We start from the raw sequence: 20,427 nt of genomic DNA on the forward strand, positions 1-20,427 counted from the left end.
TGTAATCATGGTAATCGCGTCTTATTACAGTGTTACCAAAATTTCAAAATGTTTTATGTAACGCGCATGATAAACAAATAAAAGCTTTCGATGTGTAGCCAAAAAATTCAATGAGATACAATCTCCACACTAGGAGATTATAGCGCTTCCCTTGAGATTGGAGTTACCAAGGTTCGACTGTGTTATCATCATCATCATCATCATCATCACTGGAAAGGGGAAAGGATATGAAATTGATTAAAAAACAACGAAAGATGGTAGAAAACGGAAGAAATTAGGCTCATCTAATCGATACTAATTACAGAAAGATGATCTAAATGCCAGTACTTCAGCGATAATAGCTGAGCTGCCACGGCGAAAGTATATGTATAGATAAGAATGAATTTGAGTGCCAACGACAGACTGGCAAATTTTCATTACCGTTTTCACGGCAATAAGCCAACAAGTAAGATTCAAACAGTGTGAAAGCGACCTAGTATTTTGTGAGAATAATCCTTGAGGATCTGAATTTACGATTGTTAGAAGCTGTAAATCGTACGTGCCAAATGTTTGGAAAAAAGTTTGTGAAATTATTCAAAATTTATAGGAAGAATTAAAGAATATTCTATAGAAAAATTATAATGCAACAATATTGATTATTTGAAAATAATTATTTTTAATATGCCACAACATTTATTAGAGAGATTAAAAAATATTACTTTAGTTTTATGCGTTTAATTTTATATCGTGTTCGTTCATGTTTCACCACAAGAATACGCTATTCTTTCGTTTCTCTTTTATTATCTACACAAACAAAAAATATAAAATCTTTTTGTATTTTAGTCACTTAGAAACTATGTTGTAGCACAGCATAACAGACCTTTGTATCCTTTGTATCTTTTGTATTCTTTGTATATTTATTTGAAATACAGAATGCTACAGTCAAATTTATTTATTGCGTTGATCGAATATTTTTGCGACAGGCTGTGTTTAATAAACGGTATGTGTGAAAACCATTGTTGCTTGATTCTGCACTGCTGGATTGGTGGAGATTTGTAAAAAAGAATTCGTGCAAAATTAACCTTGAGCATGATTTTTAAGATTAAACTTTCTTTTATTGCACCGTATTCTATTCATTGCGAGAATAACAAGTCTCTGAGGAATCATCTAAGAATCGCAACTTAACCGTTAAAATTTTAATTATTCTTAAGTATAATTTACTCATCGTGTGTTTACATATACATATATTCACGTTTAATGAGGGAGTAGTGCGCTATTTGCGAAACAGCAACGAGAACAGTTTCTTAAGTAGTATCGTCCTTAATGAACAAAATGCCAACATGGGCTCAGAAAAATCCATATAAAATGGTTGAAAGATTTAATGAATAATTATTGGGAACCACATTACTAATCTCATCTATTTGTCTTTACCGATGACATGTAATACTACCTATTTCATACATGATGGTACTCCATCTCACCGTAGTCTGCCGCCAACTCGGTTCGCCAACTTGCAGTGCATTTTTCTTTAGGAGAAGAAATTGTTTATAGTTCAAGTAAACAGTTTATGTCCGTTGAACAATTACCACATCCGATTTAATGTGGCTTTTACCATACAAAGCCGATATACAGGGTGGTTGATAACTGGTGGTACAAGCGGAAAGGGGGTGATTCTACGCGAAAAAAGAAGTCGAAAATATAGAATAAAAATTTTTCGTTTGAGGCTTTGTTTTCGAGAAAATCGACTTTGAATCTTCGCTCGGTACGCGTGCACTTATCACGGCTCGTTATAACGGATCTCACTGTAGATCTTTAAAAAAATTAAAAAAAATTTTTTATTCTATATTTTCAGCTTCTTTTTTCGCGTAGAATCACCTCCTTTCCGCTTGTACCACCAGTTACCAACCACCCTGTATAATCTTGGAGAAAAACTTGATGAAAATGTAGAAATGCGAGTTCGAGGTTGTTTAAATAGACAGAAAGAGAAAAAGAAAAAAAGGAAGATAAAGGGTATATAATGCTAGATCTGGGATATGTACGTGCAACAACAAATGCTATTTTCCCTGCATCTAACTGCAGAATGTAAGCACATTACAAACGAAGTAAGTTCGAAAACTAGTGGAACTTTAACCAACTTTAATATTTTGTTCGAAGAGAACGGTTTAGTTGTCCATGGTTCCTTAGAGATTTTTTTATCCACATTATGAGTGGAATAGACAAGGATAAGAAAATTTTTGCCTCTTCAAAGTTAATTTTATATGAACTTTTTGAACATTTCCACCGATCCAGAGGTGTAGAATCACGTAATGATGGTTTTTACATTTACTTTTCACATGCCCTGTACAATCGTAATATACGCTGTTGTGTGAAATTTTTGTGCCTATTCTATACTGTAAGAGAATAGGACTGCGACATTTGAAGCATAAGAATCTGGAAAATTGCGGACGACGTTACTGTGTGCCTTACGAACACGCATAGAGGAACAGATACCGTAAATTTTGAAAAATAGAGCGAAGGACGTTAGTATCTCAATAGTGTTTTGATTAAACAAATAAGCACAACTTTTTGTTTCTTATGTCGAAAGATACTCAAAGTTTGAAAATAATAGGCGAAAAGAATAAAAAGTTCTATCAGTTTTACGTAATAGAACGAAACAAGTTTTTAAAATATTTTCATTTAATCTCCGTGACTATATATGACCCATTTAAATAATTGTACGAGTCTTTCATATTGATAGTTTACACCTTTCGGTGGAGAATCCAACGCGAACGAAATTACGATAGCCAGGGATCTAACCGCTTGCCGGATTCTGGATGATCTAGAGTTAGGAAAACGACGACGACGATTTCATGCGACGGAAGGTAAAGAGACATTTTATTCAATTGTGTACGAAATAGATACCGCACAATAAATAAATAAAGAACGAACACGAGTGCAACTACTTTTACGGATAACGCTTCAAACTTATTCCAGCGGAAATTGGTAACTCGGAAATAGCTTATTTTCGTACGAGAGATTTACAGGATTATTTGCGATCGAATCAATTGCTATTCGCTCAATAGTAATCACACGGAGCCACGATACAAAGATTTCAAACGCCGTTGATGACAAACCGTAATTTTTGTCTTCTTCGTAGCAGGTTCTTCTATCCGCACATCATAGTAATGTATACGTCAGACGATATCTTCCTTCAAATCACACCATATGGACAAGTCTCGAGGATTAGTTTTAAATTTCGATAACTTTTAATTTTGAACGGAATATACCGGGCGTACTGCGGAAACCGGTAAGAATCTAATCTAAGCTACAACACATATCTATATCTCAGTACCAATAAAGAATTATACTTGCAAAGAATTATTAATTTCAAATGTCTATGAAGTTATCAACGGTTCATTCGTCTAGCTTCTCATTTAAAGTAATTGATACTATGTCTAATCTTTCCAATGGTAAAAGTTTTTAATAGGTATTATTAATAAAACATATTATACTACTGCTTTCAATGAAATAAATTAAAATTCCAGTATACAGGGTGGTTGGTAACTGGTGGTACAAGCGGAAAGGGGGTGACTCTACGCGAAAAAGGAAGTCGAAAATATAGAATAAAAATTTTTCGTTTGAGGCTTTGTTTTCGAGAAAATCGACTTTGAATTTTCGCTCGGTACGCGTGCACTTTATCACGTCTCGTTATAACCGATCTCACTGTAGATCGTTGTCTCGATGGAAAAATTAAAAAAGAAAAAAAAATTTTTTTTTAATTTTTATTCTATATTTTCGACTTCTTTTTTCGCGTAGAATCATCCCCTTTCCGCTTGTACCACCAGTTACCAACCACTCTGTATATTACCCTTAAAAGACTGAAAGTAAAAACGTAAAAGTCTTTTTTTCATGAAGAGCCGCCTAGACCTATTAAACTTGTTTATTGAAGCTTTTTACTCAATAAATTAGGTGACAAAGGTGAAATAAAATAACAAATTTTTATATTCTTATGTTATAAGATGCGATAAAATATTAACGAAATATGTAATTATTTTTCTTTTTCAAATGGAACGTGTTTTATTCTTTCCTCTACTAAACTTCGTCTAAACTAAAATAATATCGTTTTTACTTTTTAGTATCGAGACGGCATCTTGAGAATAAAATGAAGACAAAACGTGGAAGATAGTAGAAGATACATAAACGTGTTTGAATTTTATCAAACTTTTAATTAGAACGCGAACAATTTTTCATTAACAGTTAACACTCCAAGTGTGCCTCTCAAGCACCACCGATGTGCGGCGCTCTATTCCAAATGTATTTTTGGGTCGTTATCGATAATTGTTTTTAAATAAAAAATAATACTCCTCAGTCAGTTACAAGCGATCAGTAAAGACAGTCAAATCTGAACCTATTTTATTGTAAACCCATTTATTTTAATTACGTCGAGGAGAAAAATGAATTATCTTTGTAAAGAAAATATAGATAGCGACGATGACAATTTTGATTTTCGCATCTAGAATGATGTAGCTCTTGACTTGGAAAACAGTTATAGTGACAGCAGTGATAGTGATATTTTTGTTTTTGGAAGAAGAAGATAAATAAGAAAATTTTCATCGAGTGACGAAAGTGCAGATGATGAAGAACCACAGGAAGAAAATTTAACCAAGAGTATTTGTAACGTAAGATCTTCTGATTAACAAGAAATTTTTAACGAAGATATCATTCCACAACGATTTGAATTTTCGACTGGTACAAAAACTCCTGGTCCACAGGTACACAATTTATGTGAACCTATTCAGTACTTTCAATTATTTTTTACTAATGCGTTAATAAAAAGCATTACAAAGTATGATGAGAATAAGTTGGAGTTACCGGTCGATATTCACAATTAAAAGTCGGAGCGTTAAGGGTTAAAAAGCAAATAATTTGCTTGAGATATCACAATTATTTTCAAATCGTTTTTTCACAAACATTGAAGATATCATTTCAGTTTGCATAAGTTGCATACATATAGAGCAGTGTCTGTCCCGATTAAAAATGCGGCATCCAACGCAAGCATCAGAGAGAGACGCCACTTTCTTATTTATTTATGTATCATATACATTTTCCTTAAACAAACAATTACATCCAGTGAAGATACACAGAAGTTAAATAATGAAAAATCGTGAATATTAATAATAGTCAAAATGTATATGAAATATAATTATCAAAGCGTAATGAGATGTACTTATCTCGAAAAACAGCAAAGTCTTTGAAAATAAAAAGCGAATCACACTTTTGATTGGCTAACGATATTGCAAACAACAGCGAATAAATATGAGCAACAATGCTATGTATTATGACCATTCCAACTCTCCTACAATTTATAAATGTTTGATTAGTTGTGATGGATTGTCAAGCGATATATTCTCAGGAAGAAAACAAATAGAGCATCTGTGATGTGTTCTTTCATTTGTAGCTTCATCATATAAACATGTATTTGACAAATATCTTTGTTGATTGTTATTGCAGTACTGTTTCTCTTAAACTAGACACATAGACATACAGTGGTTTATGAAAATATTCGAACACTTACCATAGAATTTTTTTTATGGATATATTATGAGCATTATTAAAAAATCTTTTGAAATCTGTTGAACTCCTTTGAATTTCTTGAAATTTCGTTAATTGGAATAAGACACGACTGTCGTGGTTATAAAATTTGAAAGACATTCGAAAATGTATGTACAAATTACCAGGTTTATTGTAAATGTACGGTTAGTAAAAAATTAGTATATCATAAATATACGATTTATCAAAAACGAGAGACACTTCACGAAGTACTGGTTTTTTAAACATAGGACGCTAATAATTTTTCACGCAGTATGTTCCAAAGAATTGATACGAATAAAAAAATATGCGATTCCATTAAAAAAGAGTGCATCTGCATTTTTTGGATGTATCGTTGCTCTTATAAAGAAAGTGAAATTGCAAAAAAATAAACGTTGCTATATTCAACTTTCCTCTTAACAATCTTTCTCTATCTTTTACCTAATTCCACACGTAACTCGTTCCACGTACTTTTATGTAACACACCCTGTATTTGCAAACATGAAAAAGATTTAGCATGTTCCGCTTTGTACGTGCTTCCAATAAGAAGTCATAATGTAGTTTAGTCACGTACAATGTGTTTCCTGTTACGTTTGACAACATCTGATGCGTAACATTCTCTTATGAAGAAGTGAAGAAAATATTAGGAATCGTGGAATTGTATATCTTATCAGGTTTTTGATGTAACATCGAAACGCAATATTCGGTTGCGCGATGAAGTGTAAGATGCAATGGATATTTAAAAGGTATCCTGTGTAATTCATCCTAATTATAATTTCGGAATGGTAAAAAATGGAAAGGAATTTCATTGGAGGAAATCGAACGCTTTCGAATGCATAACCTGATCCGTTTTTTGCATCGTAATTTATCAACTAACAGTTTGTCTATTAATAATTAATTAATTGGTAAGTTATAGGTTATACATAGACTTGCCTCTTATAATTTTAGGTGAATTTGTCGAAAAGCTGCTTCATCATAAATTTGAACGAGACTTTTTTTAATTACTTTGTTGTGATTTCATTTAATTTATTACTGATTCTATTACTATTCCGCGGGAAAATTTACTACCACTGCTAATTTGTGACTCGTGACTTGTTTTGACTAATAATATTAGCTTAATTGTGCAAAAGGACTCTGACACGTATCCACTTCAAAAGCGTCTCTACTTTTTTAAGCTAAATATGTATAAAGACAAGGATACTGCGTCGAGTCTCTCTTTGCTTTCCAGGCGATAAATTCCATAAATTTGAATTCGAAATATCTTTCAAATCAATCAATTTCCTAGTTAAGTGTCGTAATGTCTTAAGATGGCGTATTTAAAAAACTATTCTACATATCTCGCTCTTCAGCTTCAGCTATTAAAATCTAATTTTAGGGATTTTCATTTCAATGTCACGTACCGTCCAAAGAGTCGTTTATACATTCGATTATATCTTCTGTATTTTCGTTCTAAAAGGTAATGTTTTTATATAGATAATTTATGGTTAAACATAATTGTTAATTTGGAAACGTTAATTTATTTGAATAGTTGATTGTTCTTAGTTTAAAATATATTATAAAAGCACAATAGAAATATTTTGTCAACTTCCAACTACAACAAAATGACTGCTTTCAATATTCTGAAGCTTTCTATCGTCGATGGAATCTTCCTCGTTGTTTGGGTACCATAAATAGTAAACATATTGTAATGAAGTGCCTAAAACATTCTGGAAGTCATTAGAACATCTATAAGGGAACCTAAAGTATAGTATTGTTAGCTGTGGTTGATGCGGAGAATAAATTTATTTATATTTTATGGGAGTTTTCCAAAATTGTTCATTAAGCGATGGATTGGAACAAAGCGCTATACATCTCCCTAATGCAGAATCCTTACTATTTCGTATTGTTTTCTCATTGACATCGCGTTTACAACGAAGTCGTATATAATAAAACCTTGTCCATTTTGAAATAAACCCGCACTAAACCGTATTTTTAACTACAGAATATCTACGGTACGTCGTATAACGAAAATTCCTTTGAAATAATTGCTAACAAATATTGGGTTTCACGAAACTGAATGAATAGGAATACGAACGTCGAACCAGAAATTGTAACAAATATTGATCTGACGATATGTACGTTTCACAACTTTTTATTGAACTCAAGTTCCTCACATACACATTACTTGAATCCAACATTAATCGATTCGAAAGATCAACATTATCATGAAATAATACCAGGTTTTGCGAAACGAAAGCATTTCTGAAAATGTTTCCCTTCTGTTGAATCGTGAAAATCGGAATAATTACACATATCCTTAAAAAGAGGTAAGAGATAATTCGAAGAATTTTTTATGACATATCGCAAAGTCTCGTGGAACATAGGCATATGTAATTGACATTTCTTTATAATGCATCCAACAAACGAGTGAAAAAATAATGTATGAACTTTTTTCACTTACAATAGTCATCGATGCCTCTATGTTAAATTTATATTTAATATTAAAAATTTCATGGCACCAAAGTAGGACCAGTTGTAAACCTTTACCTCGCCTATTCCGTCGTCATCGTTTCCTTCTTTTACACATTTTTAGTTTTTCCGTCATCTACAATTTTAATATTCAAATAACATGTCTATGTATGTAGTAACTGATGGATTCTTAGAGTAAGGACAAGTAATGATGGTAGGTTCAAAGTTTAATGTATTTTAATAAGTGATATTCAATAACAAAAGGACCGACTACAATATCGTCGCACGTCGACTCACACTCCGTATCCGCTCAACTCGCACTCTGCTTCTCGACTGACTCTCTGGCCGTTGTAGCATTCTTTTGTCTTTTGCTAGGCCCACCGCACACGTGTTCTGCAGACGCTCGTAGCCAGGGTCACGTAGGTCTTTTCGGCGAAGCTATTTATTTGAAGGACCCGGTAATGCATTGATGGAGCCAACAGCGCCTCGGCTCTCGCGACATTGTCTGTAGTTAGCTCGACGTTTCTTAGGCCCTTCTCCCCGATACTACACTCGGCCATCCTGCAGTAACATCTGCCCTCAGATGTTGTGTTCATTCTCGCTATCGTCGGATGCGTCATCTTCGGCGTTCAGAACCCAAGGCTTCATGAAATCGGCAGTCGTCAAGGTGTACGCGGGTCCTTCCTTCGGTACTGCTTCGCACGCTTTCTTCTTTTCTTGTAATTTCGCAGGTTCCCTTCTAGCTTACCTAATTTTCGTTCGGTTAGGATACAGTCAAGACAGTTGGATACTACGTGTTCGACCTTTTCGCGTAACCCCTTGAACCAGAAGTCCTTCTTGACCATAGCTTCTGTTTTGGTAACCCCGAAATGCCCACGCTCGTGCCCTTGCCTGACTACTTGAGCCCGCATCGCCTTCGGTACTACTATTAGCACATCGTCCTTACATTCCTTATACAAAATATTGTTTCTTATTACATACCCATCGGCCTGATTGCACGTTGCGGCGTCCAAAATCCTACGGACTTCAATGTCCTTGTTCTGTGCCCTTCTCAACCGTGCAATCAGCCCGTCTTCACTCCCCGTTACATACATAGTGCTCGGCAGGGGGTTCCTACTCAGAGCATCTACATGCTGCATACTTTTCCCCGGCCGATGACACACCTGATACTTAAACTCGCCTAGTAACAAGGCACATCTAGCCACACGTACACACAAGTCTTTCTTTCTCATCGTCATGGCGAATGCTTGACAATCCGTAACAATAGTAAACGGCACACCTAACAGATATACCCTGAACCTTTTCAACGCTTTTACTATTGCTAGCACCTCTAGTTCGTAGCTGGTGTACTTCGCTTCCGCGGGAGTTGTTTTTCCGCTGGCAAAGTAGACCGGATGGAATTTACCGTCGTTTAGATCTAGTTGCATTAATATTGCTCCGTAACCCTCTGCGGACGCGTCCGTATGCAACTCGGTCTCTGCGCCTATTCTATAAAGTGTTAACACAGGCCCGCTGGTAAGCGCTGCTTTCAAGGTTTCGAAAGCTTCTGATTCCCGACCCCCGAACCTGAAGTCTCCTTTTTCAACAGATCGGTTAAGGGTTTGGCAATCTTCGCGTAACCTCTAATGAATTTTCGAAAATATCCCGTAAGTCCCAACAAACTCTGGACTTTTCTAACCGATGTTGGCTTGGGAAAGTTTGCAACGGCCTTGGTTTTATGAGCGGACGGCTTTATGGTGTTTCCCGAGACTATGTGTCCCAAATACTCGATTTCCCTCTGCATAAAACGACATTTCTTCCAATTTATGACTAGCCCATACTGCCCAGTTAATTCTACGACCATTTGCAAGCGTTCCCATGCCTCCTCTAAATTCTTTGCAAGGACAATGATATCGTCCATGTACACGATGACAATACCCTTATCCATCAGTTCTTTGTAAATCTTCGATATATACTTTTGGAAGACAATAGGGGAAATTTTCAGACCAAACGGCAACTTCAGAAATTCGTATTGCCCCGTTGGCGTAACAAAAGAGGTATACTTCTGGCTATCCTTGTCTAGACTTACGTGGAAAAACCCATTTTTTAGATCTATCGTCGTAAAAAGCTGGGCGCCCTGCAACGCGTCTAAAACGTCTTCAATTAAAGGCAACGGAAAATGTGGACACTCAATGAGTTCGTTAAGCTCACGAAAATCGACGCAAACCCTGATGGAGCCATCTTTCTTTCGGACTACCACTATCGGACTCGCATACTCCGAGTCTGACGATTTGATGACACCCTCGTTTGTCCACGCTTCCATCAGATCGTCTACCTCCTTTCTTTCCGACGGCACCGGTCTTCGCGCTACGGGTTTGTCGCTTTTCAGAACTATTTTTGCGGTTATTCCGACGTCTCGCTTCTTCTCCGGCCTATACCCGTTAATGATATCCCGAATGGCTTCACGGTAATGAGGTTCTCGTACATGCGACAAGTCTATCTCGTCGGTTTGTTCTACCGCGTTTACCCTCAGTACATCCGGCGCGTCCTCGTGACCGTCGGTCTGATCGTCGAGTCGTAAAAAGGTCACCTCGCCCCGTTTGACTCGCAACTCTACCTGGTCTAAAAAATCGGTACCTAACAGTAGGCTGTGTCTTGCCATTACCTTATTCGAGACAACATGCAGGGTGACAGTAATGTCGTACCCGTCGACCGTCATTACCCTTGTAAACTCGCCCCAGGTACTACTGCCAGCGGAACCAAAACCATCAAACCCAAGTTTGCAGTTTCCCAGAGGTGGTGATCCTAACCTCGCATACTCATCCAATCGTATAAACGTGAGGTCACTACCTGTATCCACTAACGAGACAAACCTGCAGCCATCTATCGACACGTCCTTCAAGTACTTTTTCCTCTCCGGTCTTGAGATTACGTAAGTCTTTACTTGTCGCGCTGTACAATTCGCCGCCACATGTCCAAACTCGTTGCATTTGAAACACTTCATACCTTTTCCTTTCTCCGGACACTTGGCACTTAAGTGATCCGCACTGCCACAATTGAAACATCTTCTATTATCACTCGCTGTTGGCCTCGGCTGGCTTCGCACTTCCGATCGTTTCCCTTTATCCTCCTTGTGTCCCCCAAAACTTTGTCTTCACCTTCATGTCCTTCCTCAGCTCTTCATACTGCTTTAAGCGTTCTTTCAGTTGTTGCATGGTCTTGGCTCCATACAACACAGCCTTGTTCGCGGGCTCGTCGGGAATGCCTTGAACGATATAACTGATTTGCGACGGTATATCGACTGTTCCCTGTCCCGCAATCTCACGCATACAGTTCATATACTGTCGCAGACTCTCATCTGGTCTCTTCGTTCTATTTGCCAACTCCTGGTGTATCTGTTGGTCACTCACGGCGTCTTCGAACTCATCTTTTAACGCCTCCTTCAGCTTTATCCAAGACTTCGTGCATCGTTCTCGCTTTACGACGGATTGAGCGGAGCCCGTGAGCAGTTTCTTAGCGAAAGCTACCATGTGGATGTCTGACCACCCACACACTTTCGCCATTTCCTCGAAGTCCTCAATCCATCGACTTACACTCGGCAGACCGTCCCCGCTGAATTTCTCTAGCGAGTCCTCTACGTCTCCGAACGTTAACAGCATGCACCTAGGCTCGTCTTGCCTCCGTCGTCTTGCCTATTGAGATTGCGATTTCCTGGGCCGTTAACGTCCAAACGGTCCCCAGCCACGCTAATCTCATCGTCGTCGTCGTCTTCTTCTGAATCGTCGTCGTTGTCATCCTCCGGATCGTCTTCTCGTACACCGTGTTCCCGTTCTACGCGTAACGCAGCAAGCAATCGTTCTACCAGCTCGCGTTTTCTGCCTGCTAGTCTCAGCCGTCGTCTTTTCAGTTCGTCTTTTAGCTCAGATGTTCGCATCTGAGCCACCTGCTCGTCGGTCAATACTGCTTCTCCTGTATCGTAGTCAGCCATTGTTTTCAGATATCACTTTCACGAATACAGTCACTTGAACACTTCACTTGTCACTTGGCACTCTAAATCCCGGCTGAGCCCCCAAAAATATGTAGTAACTGATGGATTCTTAGAGTAAGGACAAGTAATGATGGTAGGTTCAAAGTTTAATGTATTTTAATAAGTGATATTCAATAACAAAAGGACCGACTACAATATCGTCGCACGTCGACTCACACTCCGTATCCGCTCAACTCGCACTCTGCTTCTCGACTGACTCTCTGGCCGTTGTAGCATTCTTTTGTCTTTTGCTAGGCCCACCGCACACGTGTTCTGCAGACGCTCGTAGCCAGGGTCACGTAGGTCTTTTCGGCGAAGCTATTTATTTGAAGGACCCGGTAATGCATTGATGGAGCCGACAGCGCCTCGGCTTTCGCGACATTGTCTGTAGTTAGCTCGACGTTTCTTAGGCCCTTCTCCCCGATACTACATGTATTTAACTTTATTTACTTTGTAATATGTACTTTACCTGATTTCTTATATTATAAATTTTCCGCTGAATTTCTTTAACGGAACATTGAAAATCTTTGGCAGTTTTATTTAATACTCTATTTCCTATTTCCCGGTTTCAGTAATTCACGTTCTTCGTATCTCATAACATTGATTGTTTTTCATAAGCTTGTATATTAAAGCTGTTCGACCGTTCGCGGAAAGACGCGTTCGCGGTAGATCGCGTCAACGGGAGTCGTAAATTCCCGTTACGATTAGATAATCGACGTCACGAAATGATCGATCCCCTATTTCGTTTAGGATAATAGAAATGATTGGACTGATTATAACACTGAAGTAACAGGTTACAATATACACTTTAGTCCAACAACTTTATAGACATAGACAGTTACGCTCAGTGCGGATAGATATAAGTTAAATATATGACTGATCTAAGGGTGGAAAACCAGTCAAGAGATGTTGACTGATCTAAAGATGGAAAACCAGTCAAGAGACGTTGACTGATCCTTAAATGATAAACCAGTAAAGTTCGGTGACGATGCTGTTGTCACGTTGAAGACACAAGAAATCACGAAACCGATAGATCGCCGGTGATCTCCTCGCGAATAATTTCACGAATAAGGTGAAGAAATTGAACTTCGTATAAGATGACGGAAATTTTATTATATAAATGCAACAGAGTGACGGTTCCAAGTGTTAGAACAGAATAAAGTGTTGAGCGCTAATTTAGGAGGGTTTTTATATTGAGGTTTTAGTCTCTTTGGAGGGGTTATAGTTGGATGTATATCAGAGGCGACTATTCGGTTGCTGTTTCGTTATTATTTCGATAGCTGTGGCATGCAGTATGTTTCGTCTACTTTATTACTGTTTCTGAGCGGGTGGCCTTTCTTGAGCGTGTGACACTGTTGCAGAGGAAAACTATTGCTGGGTGTTGGTCGCCCCACCTCCGGTCGCTTACGGCTGAAAATGACTGTTGAACATGGAAAAAATCTGACCTTCCCATTTTTTACCCGATTGAATAATAACCCTAATGAATGTCTCGACTTGAAAGATGTTTTGTAACAATTAAGGGCGTTGACGGTAAAGTAAAAATACTTAGTTTTATGACAGGTCTTTAGGATTATCGCAGTCCGACTAATTATATTTCCACATCTAGTGGCCGCCTCGACTGAGGAATGGATTCTGGGTTACGTAAAGAGTCATCGGACGTAACAAAAGCAAAGATGCCAACCTTCGACCATTCCTTCCTTGACAACATTTTGATGTTTCCTTCGCGGTGGCTACTTTCAGAATACGAAATTCGTGCGTATTCCCAGAAGGGTATTATTTTGTTTCCACTCGAGGGCAATATGGAAAGCTCTCGTTCTCTGACAATTGAACGATGCTGTTGGATAGTCACTTTCAAGACAGTATTCTCTTGTGAGAAATACTGTCGAAAGTAACTGTTACTCTCAAGTTTTACACTCAAATGGACACCTGACTTTATCACATGCATCACGTCCGTCGTATTTTATTTTCGTACATCGATGGTCCACATGGAACTACAGATGTTGCGTTTCTCGTATCCTTTAGGTAGTTTCTAGACGAACCTTAAAATTCAAAACTACTCTCAAATTTCGAAAAAAAACTATTTTGGAGTACAGGAAAGCTTTTTGTAATATTTGGAATCGATTTATCGCATCGTTATGCAGGAATTGTTAATAAAAATGGGTGCATTTCAACACAGTGGCATGTGGCGGATTTGAAGAATTTACAGAAAAACTACGTTCAAGGATCGTACCGAAATAGGCACAAAATGATATTGAAATGTCATAAAATGAATTTATTAATTTTTCTAAAATTGACCACATAGTTCCTTTTTAAATGCTAACGAAAGCATAGGTTTATGTGCAAATTTTTAAAAACTACGTAGAGTAGCCGACCCGTGACAACCTCTCGCTATAAATATGTTTAGAGAGTTGAATAACGGGCAACGATTCATTGAAATACGCCAATTTCTCTAATTAAAGCCAATTTATTGTAAAAAGAAATAATTTGTTATAAGAGATGTAATGTACAACTGTTTTAAGTTCATATTAGTCTGAGTCGTATTAATTATCTGACATTAAACAAAACGCAACGAATAGCGGCGATGATGTCCTGCTGCTCAATTATCTACGCTTGCCATCAATTTAATATTCTACCTTCGTATTGCAATTATTTATGTTGACATTTAACTTTTTAAAATAAATATAAAAAATTATTATTACTATTCCCATAATATCATACCATCTTCATAGTCATTATTTATTAACAAACTCCAATTTGACTAACATAGGTGGCTAAGAACTACTCTTAACGGTCCGTAACGGTCCTTAAACTTCCGATATGCATTGATTTCCTCAGTCACTGATCAAGTCCTTGTCCTAATATTCTTCCGCTGTTTGATAAATATTTTCAACATTTCAGCAGTCAGCTGATACCATAACGTATTTATATAGATGAATATACATATACAAATGTACATATCCATCCATATTATATATATTGACTGTATACATGTGTATACAGGCTGATCCACATAAAATGTGCAAAGCAGATATGGACTAATGGATTAATCTCGTACCATTTTACTCAATGGCACGAGCGGATTGATTATTTGAGGAACAAGAGATTTTTCTGAGATGACTGCCAAGGGAAAGCCCCTTTCACATTTCTTTAGATGGAATGCCATATTAATGTCTGTTTATTTAGATGGTTTTTACGAATTTGGATAACATTTAAGCATTTTTCTTAAGCGTTATTCTACATAATTAGAGTTATAAATAAAGAAGATCTAAAGGGAGATGGAATGTAAATGGAGATATAAATAATTTTTGATCAATTAATCTTCGATTGATAAAGCAAGTCTATCTGCTTCTTATTTTTGAAGAATATCTTGTTTTTGTCCAAGACCACGAGAGTGGAATATGTAAATTAGTTCGATTAACAAAAATACATATGTAAATTAAATAATGAATTATAGTCGATACTTGGAAAAACATATTTTTTGTAAGATTATTCTCTTCGTCCATTTTTTTGCGATTTAAAGAAGTAAATTTAATAAAAGTTTTGGCGACGAATCCTAAGAAATTACCAAATATGCTGAATGAAAAGATTTGGAATAAAATGTTTACGTTTGAAGACAGAAAATGATTAATGAATGTTGCCTTAAGTGGTATATAAAAATAGTCACATGTATTTGTTTTCCTAGAGTACGCAATTAAAATTTGCGATTTTATACAGAGTGAGTTATAAATGCACGTTCGTACTTTAGGGAATGAATTTGTATACTGAAAGAGTAAAGATTCTCTTATTGACATATATGTCTTCTATACTTTAGTTTTCGAGGTACGGATGAGTAAAGTAGAATACAAATTTCAAATCTGAAGTGACCGCTTCGGTCCCAACTTACTACACGTCTTGTTATTGAGTTCTATATTCGCACGAAATAATCTCGAATCCAACTTGTACCTGTAGCGGTTAGCTGCGTTAGCGAAGAAAAAGCTGTCGTGCAAACGGCTAGCATGGTCTATGACGTGGAAACAGCGAAACTATTTTTGAGAAAGCCGTTATTTTCAATAAACAACTTTCTACGAGGCATGAATCCCCCATCAAATGCGCTGCCGAAAATACCCAAAGTTTCCATGGAAAAAATAGTCGGAGAGGGTAGAGTATCCATCGCGTATAGACCTAACCATTTTTGATAAAAATAAAGTGCTAGAAACTGACCTCGCAATTTATTGGTTACATCTCTAACACAGATCGCTTGCATTCCTCACTTATGTTGAATGCACGATAGATTTTAAATGATCTTAAAAAACAAAAACATAATAGATCAATCGTATAGAATTCATCTAATTGTTGGTTGAAGATTTCTAATTTTATTCAATCTAATTTCTATTTAACTATTTTTTTCAACGATGTCTTCACCTTGAATATGACACCTTGAACGACAGCATAGTATCCTTTAGCAACTCATTGTCTTCTTTTCGACTTATTTTACAGCATCGATTTACTTTTCGTGCTTACTGACAATGTTCTTTTGTGAAATATCTCTATACTTCTTTCAGTGTTGTATAAATGTTCATTCGTCGAGTGCAATTCATTTTTTCCAGTTTGATTAGAATCCATTTGTCAAGTTCAGTGGACGTTTCTGCAATTCTTTATATGTAGCACAAATGCCAATATGTGCCGATGTGTTATGTCGTGTAAATACAAAGGATTTTTTTCTGGTTAATGAAAACAGGTTCAGTGAAAAACATATGTTATTTGTATTGATTTAGTATAGCATCAAATAACGTTGATGTTCTCTAGTTACAATGAAGGGCGATTTCTAGAATGAGTTACGAGCGACATCAATAGTATCAAAGCAGAATTCAGCAACATTTCATTTTGATAGCAGATAACGGATCAATATGAGGAATATAATAATATTTGTTACAATCAAATCATATGCAATATGTTATATCCAGGATCAAACAAGGATTTACTCGAATAAAATGTTATTCGTATACGAACAAATATCCGTGTAAAAATATTATCTGAATAAAAATTTATTCGAATTATTTATTCATATAAAAATTTGTTCGAATAAATATTTATTTACGTTATATAATATCGCAGATGAACAAAGTAAATATATACAAACTATATCAAATATGAAATATATTTTCAAACTTTATTATCTAATTGTTGTTATATTTTTATATCGTTATACTTTTGTAATTAACCTTTTTCAATTGTCAGCAAGTTTATTGCTCTTTGGTAAGTTAGTCGCTTGATAAATTAATAGTATTATATTCGTATTCGAAGATTGCAGTTATTGTTCTATTAAATTATTCGAATAAATAAACAGAGTAGTTTGTTGCGAATAATGTAAAATAAATTTATTCTGATAATTATTACATAAATGTTTCTTGGAAACAATTCCCATAATTCCTATTTCTACGAAAAGATAGGTAAATAATATGGTCTACCTACCACGATATCAAACATTTAAAGAGGAACGAAGACATATCAAAAAGAGAACGTGAATTTATTGAGAAAGAATTTATGTAACATCTGCAAGCATTGGTAAATCAGTGCCCGTTACAGGAAATAGTCGAATCAAATATAATCGATGTCCTGTATTATATCTTAATGGTTGAAGTTATATAAATGCGTTAGAATCTCATTTATTTCCTTCAAAATGATTTTAATTTGAACATTGCTATTTTTATCTCTCGCAATTATTTTCTTTCTGGCATTATACCTAACCCAAATATATCTAACTCAAATTCAATATGGCAAAATCGAAGTTAGATTATTGATATCATAAAAATAATACGTATTTACTTACGAATCTATATGTAATAAACATTTTTCTGTAAATGGCCATACAGATGCTTTCATTAAATAACATTAAATAACTGATTAGAAATCATAAGGGAATAAGACAAAATCTTGAGAATTTGGATTTAGTATTTTAATCCTAAAAATATCATGCCTCTAATTTCATAAATAATTAACTTATAAAGCAATTTTTATTACTTGGAAAATACAATAAATTTTTATAACGATAAATGCAGAATATACTATTTTATGAAAAATAGCGATTAACTACCTTACATCATTATGATTCTTGACTTCCTAATAAATGGTACTTTTTTAACATTCGAGAAAAAATTCTTGCTTATTTGTTGCTGACAAGGAAGATTCGACGATCCAGGAATTAAAAAAACTACGAAACTTGGTGTACAAGTAAAGTATGCCATCCGTAATATAATCCTGTTTTCCATTAGTGTCATAATTCGGTGAATGTTGCAATATTCGGTAATAGTTGGTAAACGGTGTTAAAGAAATTGAAAAACTCACGGTTTTCGAGTTACCCTTTGCTCTCGTTTCCACCTAAAAATATTTCTTTTTGCTATACATGCTGAAATATCTCTGGATACCTTCTTTCCATATCTGTAAATCACTTTGTATCAACATTTTTTGTAAATAAATAAATAAAAACCATTATTATCAAATTTGAAGTCCATTTTAGCAGTTTTCTTTAATAAACTGGTTTTATTACGCCAGATTTACTTAAATAATTTATATCTATTTTAAATTTACTTACATGAAAATTATTAATATTGAATTCAATTACTGCAGCATAACAGTAGCTTTTATTAATAAAAATGAATATTTTAACATTTGCATCCTCTTTTTGTATATTTTTACACGTTTAGCAAAAGAAGTTTGTGGGTAATCGTGGGAGGGAAAGGTAATTCTCCAAAAATATTTTTTGTGCAAAATATCGAACACAATAAAACGATACGATTTTTCTTAATAAAAATTCTAAATTTCTGTTAACGCGTGATTCACACCCTAAGACAGAATTATGTTACCAAAGAAGGATAGAGTTTTATTATGGATGACTTTATTTGTTCACTTTATTCTTACGCAAAGTTTCATCATCTTTTGTATTCCTGGGTTACTCTAACTTTCCTTGTGAGAGTGCGTCCTGATTATATCGTAATGTTACATTTGCACGCAGGTCAGTTACCACTGTTTTTAATTTAGAATGGACTTTTTCTTGTATTTACGAATTACTCTCATGGTCTTCGTTTTCTTGAATGAGCTCTAAATAACTTCTTTTCCAAAATGAAGTTCTCAAAATGAAGTGGCGTATTCAATGAAATGTTAATTAAATGAGAAGCATTTTCGACGTCTTTTATATGATTATACGAATACGATTACGTATGTTATACGAAATTATTTTAAAAGAAATAAATAAAAAAGCTTGTACCGTTGTTATACTGTGTATAAATATATAGGGTGCTTGAGCTGATTCTGTAGCTCAATAAAAAAGTATTTCGAGCAAAAATTTACATCAAATAAAAAATTAACTCATGTGAGGAGTACCTTCAAAACTATCATGTTTTTATGAAAAAGTAGAACTCATTTTGTATTTTTTAAAAAGCGTCATCTATTTTTCTTGTCATATTCTCAAAATGAAAAGAGACGAATTCAATGATGTGGTAACATACATATATAATTACATATATAATACATACATAATTCTAAATCATAACGCTAACAATCAGCAAACAAATGCATACTAATCTTAATACATACCTAAACTGCATCTCACCTTCTACAGTATAGAGTTGTATATATTTTAATAAATTTGCATGTCTGGATTCAATCAAAAAGTGGTACATTCGTTTAATTTGCTAAGGTCGATATCACGGACCGACGATGAAATCATAAGCGAATATTCAGAAGCAAATTAAATTATTATAGAATCAGATAATCGAAATGACAGACACCCAACTGATTACCTTCACTTTTACGTAATAGGATTCATAGACCATAGGTTTCAGAAATCATAGAATTTATTTTCGAGAATTTATCTACCACACGGAGATAATATAAATAATCATAAGTTTTACGATATAGTTTGAAAAATAGTGTCTGTCTAAAAATAGTAAATTATCATATTTTTTTGCATTTTAATTTATGGAGTGAATCAGCATGGTTTCCGAATCACTGTTACCACATCGCTGAATTTGTCTTTCAACGAAGTATAGGAATATGATAATGAAAATATATGGTGCTATAAATGCTAATACGTGCTTTAAATACTAATGTACTTCAAAAAACACAAAACACTTTTGTTTCTACTGAAAAAATGATAGTACGAGTACTTTTACGTAGAAAAATTCTTCGTCTAATATCAATGAACTTTTATTGGAAACTTTTTTCCGTTCAAATGTTGGATCTATTTTAAATATCGTGGCGACCGATTCGTGGACCACCTCGTTTGCAGTCTAGAGAAAGTACTGTCATACGAACCTACTCACAGCGATATCACGCATCTTCGTGACGAAGTCACATCCGCTCGCGGATGCTTGTGCAAGATATTCGAGTAATTATAATACAATCGGAGCGATGATACAAGCAAGCGACTCTATGTTGAAAAAGTAAAT

At 35.3% G+C, this 20,427-nt stretch overlaps 1 protein-coding gene and 1 pseudogene across 1 annotated transcript in view; one reads left to right on the forward strand and one right to left on the reverse strand.

The window, feature by feature from the left end:
• Positions 1 to 20,427, forward strand: part of LOC117160785 (uncharacterized) — a 131,416-nt gene that overhangs the window by 6,421 nt on the left and 104,568 nt on the right. The gene's annotated exons all lie outside the window — the stretch shown is intronic.
• Positions 9,524 to 11,962, reverse strand: LOC143303387 (uncharacterized; annotated as a pseudogene).

The sequence above is a fragment of the Bombus vancouverensis genome, chromosome 11 (genome assembly GCF_051014615.1).
Source record: "Bombus vancouverensis nearcticus chromosome 11, iyBomVanc1_principal, whole genome shotgun sequence".
NCBI classification, from domain to species: Eukaryota; Metazoa; Arthropoda; class Insecta; order Hymenoptera; family Apidae; genus Bombus; species Bombus vancouverensis.